At 39.4% G+C, this 13,501-nt stretch overlaps 1 long non-coding RNA gene across 1 annotated transcript in view; it reads left to right on the top strand.

Annotated features, from left to right (window-relative positions):
• The window catches only part of LOC132007321 (uncharacterized), a 79,389-nt gene that overhangs the window by 24,218 nt on the left and 41,670 nt on the right, over positions 1-13,501 (top strand). Inside the window, exon 2 of the long non-coding RNA XR_009401306.1 lies at positions 1,008-1,102. This is a non-coding gene — a long non-coding RNA (uncharacterized LOC132007321). The remainder of the gene's footprint in view (positions 1-1,007; positions 1,103-13,501) is intronic.

The following is a 13,501-nucleotide window of genomic DNA, read 5'->3' as shown; positions in this document are numbered from 1 at the left end:
ATATGGACAGGACTGGAAGAGATTATGCTGAGTGAAATAAGTCAAGCAGAGAGAGTCAATTATCATATAGTTTCACTTATTTATGGAGCATAACAAATATCATGGAGGACAAGGGGTGTTGGAGAGGAGAAGGGAGTTGGGGTAAATTGGAGGGGGAGGTGGATCATGAGAGACTATGGACTCTGAAAACGAATCTGAGGGGTTTGAAGTGGCGGCGGGGTGGGAGGTTGGGGTACCAGGTGGTGGGTATTATAGAGGGCATGGATGTGTGGATCACTGGGTGTGGTGAAAAAATAATGAATACTGTTTTTCTGAAAATAAATAAATTAATTAAAAAAACCAAAACGTTTAAAAAAAAAAAAAACCCTCAAATGTCTTGCCATAGCTCTTAGGATAGAGGCAAAAATTCTTTAACATGCTATACAGGGGCCTGGATCACTAAGGCCCTCATCTCTAGTGCTTCATTTAGTTTATACTCTGGCTCACTCTGCACCTTAGCCAAATTGACCTTGTTGTGATTCATCGAATACACTATATTCTTCTTACTGTATGTAAGTTGGACGTGACCTGTGGTTGTGTCGACCTACAATGTTATCTTATTTATTCCTTACTTACCCTTTTGCCATGTTAACTAGGTTAGGTCCTTTGGATCCCAGCTTGAGCATCAGAATGGAATTCATTCAGATTCCTTTGTCAAACAGTCTTAGATCCTAAATGTGAAAGAGCAAACAATAAAATTTTTGGAAAAAACATAAGACAATATCTTTGTGGCCTTCATAAAAGACATAGGTGGCATTGCAGATAATTGGGGGGAAATTATGAACTATTCAATTAATGGCCCTGGGATAACTGTGTACCCATTTGGTAAGAGGCGAACGATTATGTGATCTGAAGAGAAACCAGAATATGTGTGTACCTATTTGGGAAAAAAGTAAAAGTAAACCCCTACTTCACATGATACATATAAAGAAGTTTCAGATGAATTAAAAATATGCTTTATCTTTTAGGGACATAGAAGACTACTTTTGTGTCAATGAGACAACTCAATAAAAAATGGACAGACTACCTGAATAGGCATTTCACAAAAGAGAATATCTAAATGGTAAGTACATGAAAATAGGTCCAACATTATTGCTTATTACAAAAATGAAAATTAAAGCCACAATGAGCTACTACATACCTACTAGAATGGCTGAAATTAGAATACTTAACAATAACAAGAGTTGGTGAGAGTGTTGAATAGCTGGAAATCATATATTTTTGGTGGGACTTCAAATGGTACAGCCACTTTAGAAAATTGATTGGCAATAGACATACATCTACCCTATGACTTGGTGATTATAATTTTAGTATATACCCAAGACAAATGACTGCATAGTCCCTAAAAGGACATGGACAAGCATATTCATGGTATCATTATTAACAGCCATAAACTGGAAGTAGTCCAAGTGTCTATCAACAGTAGATGTATAAATAGTGTTACATTCATACAATGAAAAACAACAATAAAAAATAATAAATCATTGCAACAAAAGTGGGAGTCACAAAGTCCAGGAAAAAAAAGCCCTACATAAAAGAATAAATATTCTGTAATAGTTATACAAGTAATACTAGTCTATTGTGATGAAATAAGCAAAATTAATCTATGATAAGAGTCAGAATAGTGGTTGCCTTTATAGGATAGGGGAGATGGTACTGACTGGAAAGTTTATCTCTTGATTTTGTTGTTGGTTACATGGTTGTATTAATATGTAAAAATTCATCAAGCTATACGTTAAGATGTATTCACTTTATGTTAGTTTTTATATCTCTATCAAAAAATTAAGAGAACTCTCAAGAATTTGTCCCTATACATCCCTGGAATTTCACTAGAATGTAAGATCCATGAACTTAGGGACCTTGTCAGTTTTATTAACAAATGAATGAATGTAAAGAGAATTTGGAGGCTGCATCAAGGGAGAGGATATGATGTGGAGAATGTTTGCTAGGATGGATGGTTTTTAAACTGGTGTTTGGAAACTACAGAGTATAACTGCATTCCTTTGGGGAATGACAGGCTTTCCCAAGAAATATTGATGTAGTAGTTCTAGGAGTGGGGTCCAAGACTCTGAGGTTTTAACAAGTGCCCACCCCCCAAACTCTAATGTAGGTAGTCCCAGGTTCATACATTGAGAATGATTTTTTTCTGAATGTTTATATTGTGGAAAGAATCAAAAGAAATCACGGAGGAATGACTGCACCCTAAAAAGGAAGGTCAGACTTTGCAATAGACCTTCAGTAGTGACCTACACCATGAACCTTGAGATTAGCACTGGTAGTGGGGAGATCTGGTGGCTGTAGTCAACACTGGCAGAAGGGCAAGCATGAGTATTTGGGGCCACCATGGAAAAGTATGGGCTCTAGGAGATGGTTAGTAAGAAAATATGGGTTTATAGATTGGAACAGGTGTGATGGGGGAAGATCTGGCTGATCCCCCTGAATCGCTGAGTTCTCAAAGCATGCTTTAATACGACTTCAATTCTATTTAAACTTCTTTTTTGCACTTCTCATTTTTTTAAAGATTTTATTTATTTATTTTACAGAGATCACAAGTAGACAGAGAGGCAGGCAGAGAGAGAGAGGAGGAAGCAGGCTCCCTGCTGAGCAGAGAGCCCGATGTGGGGCTCGATCCCAGGACCCTGGGATCATGACCTGAGCCGAAGGCAGAGGCTTTAACCCACTGAGCCACCCAGGCGCCCCTACACTTCTCATTTTTAACTTTGTGTTACTCTTGTTTGTTTACATGGTTAACTTGGCCTCTAAACTGTGAAATTCTTGATGGCAGAGGCAATGTTATATTTTTCTCAGTAGTCTACGCACCTAGTATGGTTTTTCTTTAATGAACAAATGTCTGAATTTCATTGAGGTCAGAATTCAGGGGGAAGTGAGATACTGAACATAAGTTTCAGGGAACACTGTATACACACCGGCACGCATGTGAACATAGGAATGATGGGACAAGATGACGTTGGCAAGCTGGGAGACTGAAGTTTTCATGGTCAAGCATGCTGACACATGTCATATCAGTGAAAGTCATCTTTGCATAGGTTGATAAGATCTCTTATAAAGATGTGGAATTATGATAGAGGCCACATTTTGGTTTGTTATACTTTGGCATTGAGCATAATAACCATCTCAGGGCAAAATGCTTATTTCCTATGAGTGATTAATTAGGCATTACACAACTGTGTGTTGTCAGCATCAAGTGTTTTCTGTCATCAGATTTCAAAAGAACTTTTTATCTTGTTTCTGCATGGGAATAAGGAAATTCAATAACCATGAATATTTCAAAGTGCTTATAATTAAAACTTCATGTGCTTGGCACAAAAACATGTTTCAAAGATTGAGCCAATTGTTTGCTGATTCTGCTGTCAGTCTGCACCCGTGCATGCTAACAGCTGGCTAGTAAACACTGCATGGCATTGCTTCTCAGCCACCATGGAAGGAATGAAATCTCTCTCTCTTTTTTTGGATAACATCATTAATAATCAAAACAGAGTCAAATGCTCATGTGGTATTTTCTGTTAAGCTTTCCATCTGGGGTAAAATAAGCTCACCGAAAGGTGGAGATAGACAAACTTTTACCACATTGGACCACTGAAGTAGAATAGAACCTTCCAGGGTTAAAGAGGAATGTAGTGGTCTTATTCCTTTCTAGCTGAACATAAGGGAGGGCCAAAGCTGTACAGAGTCCTTAGAGATGGGGTGGGTGTCCTTGTGCAAGGTTGGGGTAAGATGATGGGAAGCAATTAGTGTTATGCTCAGCCAAAATAATAAATGCCAGAGGTTGTGTACTACAACTCAACAGTGTCAAAGTCAAGGTAAATAGGCCCAAATTGTCTCCAATACGAGGCTTCTGCATTAACAGCAAATTGAGGCCTAGACCCTAACCAGGGCAGAGGGAAGACTAAGACAAGAAATGAGAAAGTAGTACAGATGCAGACAGATCCGTAATATGACCTGGGGGAACGCAGGCATCCACGATGGCTCTTTGTGCCATTGTGAAAGGTCACGTTTGAATCACTTTAAGGAGAGAACTGAGACAGACAGGGACCACCTACCTTCTGCCATGTAATGCAAAGAAAGACTAGATTCAGAGGTAATTATCAAAGTGCCTTGTTAGAAGCTTGCATCCCTACTTAGAGAACCCACTCAGTTGTTCAAAATGTTGACCACAGAGAGTAGGAAAGCTACTGAGCTTCATTTATTTTATAATCAAAATGTTCAAGAAACACAGACCTGAGCTCTTACAATTGTCATTAAGCAGATGGGAAAACTGATGCTTGGGAGGAAGTGAGAGCGATGGGACAGGCCCTTTCCAGGCTTCTCTTTTCCTTGTAAGTCTGCAACTTTGGCTCGGTTTACTGCTTTCTCTGAGTCGGACTCTATGATCTCATTCATTACACCCTTACTGTCAAGTGACCGATGCAAAAGTATTTCTTTCCTATCTCTGCTCTTGGTTTATTACAAAGCTCCATGCCTGGAGAGCAGCTTTCTTTAAATCATTCCTAATAACAGTGATCCAAGGTTCATTCAATTTACAGTGTGATACACAGTTATTTTATTGTTTCTCCTACAATTTATAATTATTTCTTTGGGGAGTGAAGGTTAAAAGTAAAGTGCAATAGTCTATGTAATCTTCTCTAATTCTCAATATAGTAAGATCTAGGTATATGCTGATTTGGGAGGAAATCAATTTTCGTAATTATGCTAAATATTCTTTTGCTTTTGTAAAACCAGTGTCAAGCCTTGACTTCCCAGCCCTATTCAGCTACAGGTACTATTTCATCAAACTACAGGCTTTGTGTCACCTAGGTCATGGGCCAACATTGCAATTTTAAGCCAAATTCACAGACTATTAGGAACCCTATTCACATCAGTGGGTAGAGTTTGGAGCTAGTCTTGCTATTCTGAGCACCCAAATATCTATCTCATCATATACACTGGACATCTGCCTCAGTTCCTTTATAGCTAATTTAGTCCCTCTTTGGAGCCATGCCCCCCCAACCCACTTTCCGCTGATTTGGAGCCCTAATTCTCTACTTAGTCCTTGCCAATCCCTTATCCAGTAGCTAGGTCCTGTCTTCTCTTCCCAGATCCTACCTTGGATCCCATGCCAAACAAAACACACTATCCAGCCCTAAGAGTTTCCTTCTATTTGAATGCAGACTATCTGCTGGGGGATCATGTTCTCGTGTCCTACCCACTATATTAAAATCATTGTAAATACCATGATTGGCTCACATTACTCCTGAGTTTACCATATTCACTAAAAGCTACATTCCTCAGAGCCTCGCATTAAAGTTGGATTAATCCCCTTAACCTTGGCACAGATCGTTTATAACAGCTCCTTCTCCTTTCAAGCTATCATGCCAGCAGTTGGAATATGTCTTGGGGGGTTGTATCAGACTTTGATAAGAAAAGTCCAATGATTTCAAGGAAAAAAATTGAATCATAGAATCCTGTGTGCAGCAACAGGACAAAGATAGCATTTTTACCAAGGTGAACAGCAAGGACACATTCAAAGTCTTTCTCTAAATTTCCCAGCTTCAGCCTCAGCCCCATTTAGTTGCTTCCCTAATACATCTAACCTATAAATTTCACCCCACTTACTATATAAGTCTGTAGTGAACTATCCTGGTAAGACGTCAGGCATGTCATCTTTACAAATTGGTAGGATCTATACTGAGTGCTGCCATGTGGTACCTCATGTGCCTGGATGTCTGTCTTGAGTATGTAAGTACTCACTTCTTCACAGGCATTCCCCCATTCTTCTTTTATGCTCAGCCTATATGAGTGTTCCTTCATTTTCGTAATTTATACACTGAATCCACAGAAATCTATGTGGAACCCTAGTATACTTCCTCAAAACCCCAATGCTCTACTAATCTCATGTAAGCCCACTTCCTTGAAGAGTTGGATGTAGTTACCTTTAGGTCTAAATTCTCAACCAGATGAACCCTCCCACCCCCAGGATGCATGCTGGTCTGATTCACCATCATCACACCTCAGAATGTCTACTTCCATGTCCTATCCAACATATCAGACCTTATTGACTCTCAACACTGATCACTCCCAACTGAGTTAAACACGTTTCCCTGAATATTGTGATTTGGATGCTATAAGTATATAAGTGGCTAGCTCTGGAGCCAAATGCATTTTGTTAGCCCTCTTCTGGTGCTAGCTTCACACCAGCATCATTCAAGTTCAGCTTCCTTTTCTTCCCCACTGGCCTGTCATGTTTCATGCCTGTGATTTTTTATACTTAATCCCCTTTGCCATGATAGGCTAGTCTCTGGGTGTAGCAGAGACACTATCTATGCTATGAAAATCCCTATTCCATATAATCATTAAAGCACTGTGAAAAATTAGTAATTTGCCAGCAAATATATTTTGATTCTGCTTGAACAGTGTTTTAATTTTCTTGCTTTCTCTTTCTCTTTTTGAATGTCATTCAGTAAGGCTTATCTCCCCTTTCACTAAAGGCATCACCACTCTAAACTGTCCTATAAGTGGCCTGCTTTGCTCATTTAGCATATCTGCCTAGACTCTGCATTCATTTGGTTTGTGACAAAACGTAGCTAAAGTTTAAGGGTGAGTAAAGGGCTAAAATAAGCATCTGGGGAAAAAAAAAACAATTACAAGGGAAAGAGAATCAAACTTCAGTATTCATACATTTTTCAAGTATCTATGATTGAAAATTGGCTTAATGTGATAAAACATGCTGGCAATAACATGTTCAACATTAAGTGAATTGGCAAACAATGCATTTGAATTATAAGAATCTGTAACAGAGAAAAAGCCTCCCTGATAAAGCGCAAGAAAAATAAGAATTATAAGAGACAATTTTGGGGGGAATAAAATGATCTGCTTGGAATCTGGTAGATAATTCTGTTCAGGAAATATAATTTAAAATACTACCTCAATCTGAACAAATTTAATTTCTGCTAAGAGGAACTGATAGTCAAAAGAAGGGTTTGACAAACTTGGTGGTCATAAATAGTATTGCTTTTATTCTATGGAAAATTTAAGCTATGTGTCTCAGCTGTGGTTAAAAAAATGGGTGCATCTTGTATAACTATATATATAGTATAGTTTTACCTAGGCTCTTCTCTGAGCTAAATCAGGATGTGGGACATGTTCTACGCTTGATGGGTTTTAGTCCATTGGACAGGAATCTGGCTAAAGTATCATAGTACCAGAATTAAACGGAACTGTGTAGATTAATTGATCAAGGCTTTTGGATTCAATAAAACAGGACTACCTGAAGCCAATGTTTGGAGGATTTAGCATAATCCCAAGTTTGAATATTAATCAAGACACAAAATATGAGACCTGCGTCAGCATGACTAAACTGTTTCCTTCAAACTTAACCTAAAATAAAGTAATAAAGCAAGAGAGTCATAAAGACAGCACAAAATGAAAGGCAGGTGGGGAGTGAAGTTAGAAAGGGAGGCTGGAGGTGAGAAGTTAGAGGAATGAGGTGAGACAGACAGAGGGATAGAGAGGAGAAGGGAGTTGGGGGAAATTGGAAGGGGAGGTGAAGCATGAGAGACTACGGACTCTGGAAAACAGCCGGAGGGGGTTGAAGGGGCGGGGGGGGGGGAGGTCGGGGTACCAAGTGGTGGGTATTGGAAAGAGGGCACGGATTGCATGGAGCACTGGGTGTGGTGCAAAAATAATGAATACTGTTATGCTGAAAATAAAAAAAAATTAAAAAAAAAAAGAAATGCAAAATGAGGAAGAGAGAGGACTCTAAAAGGAAGAAAATGAAAAATAATTGATATGACATAATGTGATATGACCCAGTTGTTTTAAAAGCCATATATTTTAAGTGGGAATAATATTCAAAATACTTAACCATGAGGAAGGTGTAGAAACTGACCAGTCAGATGGCATGCTGTATACCCCCCAGTATGTCTCTACCAGTTAACCAGGAATTTTGACCTTAGGCCACATTTCAACTCAGATGTCTTATTGCTTGAAAAGCCCTGGGGAGAATGTGGCTCAGTTGGTTAAGCAGCTGCCTTCGGCTCAGGTCATGATCTCAGCGTCCTGGGATCGAGTCCCACATCGGGCTCCTTGCTCGGCGGGGAGCCTGCTTCTCCCTCTGCCTCTGCCTGCCATTCTGTCTGCCTGTGCTCGCTCTCTCCCCCTCTCTCTCTCTGATAAATAAATAAAATCTTAAAAAAAAATAATTGGTGACACTACTCTTAAACTAAGAAAAACATTGCATATTATTATTATTTTTTAAGATTTTATTTATTTATTTGACAGAGAGAGATCACAAGTAGGCAGAGAGGCAGGCAGAGAGAGAGGGAAGCAGGCTCCCTGCTGAGCAGAGAGCCCGATGCGGGGCTCGATCCCAGGACCCTGAGATCATGACCTGAGCCGAAGGCAGCGGCTTAACCCACTGAGCCACCCAGGCGCCCCAACATGGCATTTTATTGATTTGAATGCCTAATTCACAAATATTTCTAGGAATAAAACTTGGGACTTCAAAAGGATATTGAACTTCCTCGGTCACTAAAGACTACATCTTTAGTTCTTCTGGAGAATGTGTTCATTCTTCATAACTTGAAGGGAGTTTGAAAAATATTTCTTAGGTGTCTGGGGAAGGAATTTATTAACCCCACAGTGCTTGGCTCTAACAAGAAAGAGTAGAAGCTTCCTCTTCCCATTTGTGCCTGTGTGATTAGCTATATCCTACAACTGATTGGAACATTTACATAAATCTTGGGAAGGGAAGGGCTTGGAATACCAGGGATATGGGGGGATTTGTCTTAGGTTGGATTCTCCACTAAGGTAACACAAATAGAGATGTTCATGCAGAACGTTTAATGAGAAGTGTCTCTGGGATCAACATTGGTGGAAGGGAAGAGAAAGAAGCAGGACTGGATACAGGGAGAAGCTGGTCTATGATAGAGTCTCAACAAAGGCCTCAAGCAACACTGTAAGGTGCTTTGAAGCTGGGATGGCCCTTTAGATTTGCTGAGTGAGAGCAGGGGCTAGGCTTTTACACCACTTCAGTGATTATTCACTGGATATGGGCTGCTCCAGAGAAAGCGTGAGACTTTGGGCAAGGTGGATCTCTTCAGCAAAGGCAATTTCTGTTGAGAGCTAACAACTGAGGGTGACACTATGGCCAACACTCCCAGCAGCTGTAGGAATAGGTCTTTCAGTTCTGAAAGGGGGAGATCTGGGTGGAACATCGTAATATTCACTGTAGGACGATTCTACCTCTGCTGGAACATTACTCAGCTGTGATTTGCAACAAACGACTCCTCAAAGGTTAACCTTTGATGTAGGCCTTGGGTTGCCTCTGGAACTCTCAAATATCTGATCCTTCATTGTGAAGGAGTCAAGGTCAGAAGTTTAAATCTCATGTTCCTTTTTCTGGAATTTCTAATTTGCATTCATCTAAGAAATTTGTATTGAATATCCAAAAAGTTCCAAGCATTTCTCTAGACACTGAGGATTACAGAAGTAAGCAAGGCAGACATGGTTCTCACCTTTTAGGAATGTACAAAGCATAAAGGGATCAAATTTTCTGATTAAATAGCTAATCCCAGTAATTTGGTAAATATTAGCTATTCTTATCCTTGACGGCTAAACAGGCTAAAACAAGAGAGTTATAAATGGGACACTGCTTAGCTATATTTTGAGGATTTGAGAGACTACAGTTTAATAGGTCATTGATTCAGCAAAAAGACTGAATGGTTAATTGGTAGGGAGGGCCAGTTAACTTGTTCCTCTTTCATAGATTTATTATTTACATGAGTTTGGCTAAGTTACTTGGCTTCTCTATGACTCATTTCCCTCAACTCTGTGTCGTGCAAGTAGGTAGTCTTGCAATGTTAGTCCATATTATGTTAAAACTCAAATTTGATACTTGAAAGAAAATCCTAACTATACATTTCAGCTTTCCATTTCTTTGTAAACAGCACCCCTGAGCCCTCCCTCCCCCATGTCTTCACACCCACATTATGACCTCTTGTCCCAGACTTGGATGGCATATGTCAGGACCCCAAAGATTTACCTCAAATTAGTATCTGTACTAGCAGGCATGTAGGCAAGAAGGTGAAAGCGAGTATTAACCTAGTTGGGGTGGGAATGCCCTATTGACTCAGTTCAGTTAAACTGAAACTTAGTAGTTTCTGGGCATAAACTTTAAAATTGAATAATTAAAATTCAATCATTTTCTTGTCAGATATATTAAGAAAGGCAGTATAAAACTGAAAGAAATCATAATCAAGCTGTGTGTATACACAGGGCTATTAGGTCATCATTTAAGGCTTAATTAATCAGTCAGTTTTTATTTTTCTATGTACGTGGTTGTTCTGAGTTACTGGGTTGGCCATGACAGTCAAAACCAATATTCAAGTCACAATCCAGCAATTGCTACTTTTTCCCACGTAGTGCACTGGCTATTTTGAAGACAAAGCCTCAGAGGCATTTAATATAAATGAAAAGGAAGTTAAAATTTATAGCAACTGCCATTTTCTGAATGCCTGCAATGTGCCAGGTTCTTGACATGCATCCTCTGTAGTGCTCAGATCAATCCTAAGACAGACCTTATTTGTATCTAGTTTTGATAGATGAGGAACATGAGGCACAGAGAGGGACAGTAATTTCCCTGAGGTCACCACAACTGCAAGATGGTAGACTCAGAACTGACACCCAGGTCTGCCTGACTCTGTGTGCCAAGATTCCTCTCACTAGAAGTCAGTTCTGTGTCACTTGTTACATACCTTAAATCTACAAAGTCTGTTACTAGCTTATCATGTACTCGCTTGTATATGTTGGTGTGTTTTACCTCTGAATATGTTTGTCACTTGATAGATGAACACATGTGATGCATTAAAACCACCACCACCACCACTGTCACCTCCATCACTCATATTTATTGAGTGCCATCTATCAGTCTTAGTTCTAACTTTTATACATAAATTATTTAGTCCTCACCACAATACAACCTTCCAAAGGAAGGAATACAAGTATATCCATGTTACAAATGGAATCAATGGGACACAGAGAAGCTAAAGAGTAGTTGCTTTAGGGGTGCCTGGGTGGTTCGGTGGGTTGAGCCTCTGCCTTCGGCTCAGGTCATGATTCCAGGGTCCTGGGATCGAGCCCCGTGTCGGGCTCTCTGCTCAGCAGGAAACCTGCTTCCCCGCCCCTCCGCCTGCCTCTCTGCCTACTTGTGATCTCTCTCTGTGTCAAATAAATAAATAAAAATCTTTTTACTTTATTTTTTAAACATTTATTTATATATTTGAGAGAGAGTAAACATAAGCAGGAGGAGGGATAGAGGAAAAGGGATATAAAGAATCTTCAAGCAGACTACCCGCTGAACATGGAGCCCAAAGCCGGGCTCGATCCCAAGGCCCTGAGATCATGACCTGAGCTGAAATCAGCTCAACTGACTGAGCCACCCAGGTACCCTAATTGTAGTTGCTTTGAGTTAGGGGTTGGCAAACCCATCACTGGTCTCTTTTGTACTATGTGAGAGCTAAGAATTGTTTTGACATGTTTATAGGGTTGGATAAAATAAAACAAAGAAAAGTGTGTGACAAAAAAGAACTATGTTCCCCACAAAGCCTAAATTATTTATTTTCCTTTAGAGAAAAAGTCTTCCAGTCCCTGGTACAGAGTCCAAATCATGGAGATAGTAAGTAATAAAATCAAGGTATATTCATTTTGAATTCCAGCCATCCAACAGTGGCTCCTATTAGAGTGTTTCACATTAGACTGTTTCACCTTAGAGTTTAATAATAGCAAAAACAATAGCAGTGATTTCAGTAGGGTTTAGTGTTTACTTTGTAGAGATGGACTTCACATAATATATGGTTTTATTTACTACTCAGAACACTCTATGAAGGTGCTTTCCAGCCATTGTTCCACCCACGTTCCATTTCTTTCTTTCCAAAAATATTCCTAGTTAGTTCAGATCTCGAACCCCCAAGCCCTATGTGATGTAGTAGAAGATGGCCAACACCATCGTCTGCTCAGCCGGAGATCCTGATGGTCTAAAGCTCCCAGGGAAGTCCTAGTTCCCATGTCGATGAGCGTCAGAAGAGGACATGTGTTCTTATTCTGGCCGATGAAACTTGAGGGTCTTCTTTTTGAGAGTTTCCCTCGTTTAAAGGAGATACCAAGAGAAACGCTCCCTTCTCTTCCTCTGATATTGACTTGTCTGGATGTGATACTTTGATACGGTGCAGACACACTGCTCTGACCCTGAGGGAAGCAAAGTCAATATAGGAAGGAGGACAGAGAGAATTGCAAAGAAGTCAAGCTTGGAGCTGCCCTACCTCACAATTTCTTGTGATGAGAAGTAATACATTTCCTTATGATTAAGCCAGTTTCAGAGTCACAATTTTCTGACACAACTGAACTTTGCAGTTAATATTGTCCCTATTTTAGAGTTGGTGAAATTGAACACAGCTTGTCCTGGCAGAGGTGGGACTGGAATACAGGCCTTTTCTACTACAAAGCCTGAGACTTTTTTTTTTCCCCCCCACTATAGTAAGAGTGGAAGAGAATAAGAGGAAGAGAAAGAATAAGTTTGACATAATAAGAGGACTTAATAAGAGGAAGAGAAAGAATAAGTTTGACATACAAAATGGCACATTTTATACCATTAAGTAACAGAAAAATTTATGAGGTAGGCAACAGTGCCTACCCTGTTGTCTTTTAGGCATTATAACACTTTTTCTCTGTCAGGCACGTATATTACAAAATACTCCTGGCATATCATATACACACACCAGTGAAGAAACTGCCAGACTGCATGTATTCCATGGATACATATGAATAATTTGGAAATATATAAAGGGCAATCTGTCCTCTTTCTGTGACAGAACTCCCATTAATGTGCAGCGGCTCACATAGCTGGGTTGGCTTAGTAGAGTTTAAGCCTGTCCTTTGGCAACCTGGAGCTCCTTCTGAAGCTGAATGTCATTTGATTCAATTACACCATTAAAATGATGTTATCCTATATAGGAAGATGCTGACATCCCTAAGATTCTCAGATTTTGTGTCTTTGGCAGTACTACCGGACACAATGCTGAAATGGTAGTTGTGACTTCCTGCCCTATAAAAACGCAAAGGATCTGTAATACTCAAGATTTAGGATTACAACCAATGAAATGCAAAATCATACACATAAATCTATACTAAAGGATATATAACTGGTATTTAAGTATATCCTAACCAATTACATGAGTTGAAAATTATAACTAAATGTTCTCATTGTAGTTAGTACAATTTATACATTCCTTTTATATACACACATGTGCACACATGTATTTTGTAGTTTATGTATATAGATATACATTCTTACATATGTAGAAATATATGCATATACTTTCTTGTGTCTTCACAAACAGTTTATATTTGGAAACCTGAAGGTTGAGTATATAGCATCAAAGATGGAATTCTAATATTTATTCATTATTCC

This window comes from Mustela nigripes, chromosome X (genome assembly GCF_022355385.1).
Source record: "Mustela nigripes isolate SB6536 chromosome X, MUSNIG.SB6536, whole genome shotgun sequence".
NCBI classification, from domain to species: domain Eukaryota; kingdom Metazoa; phylum Chordata; class Mammalia; order Carnivora; family Mustelidae; genus Mustela; species Mustela nigripes.
Note: the sequence above shows the minus strand (reverse complement) of the source record. Positions and strands in the feature narration are given on the sequence as shown.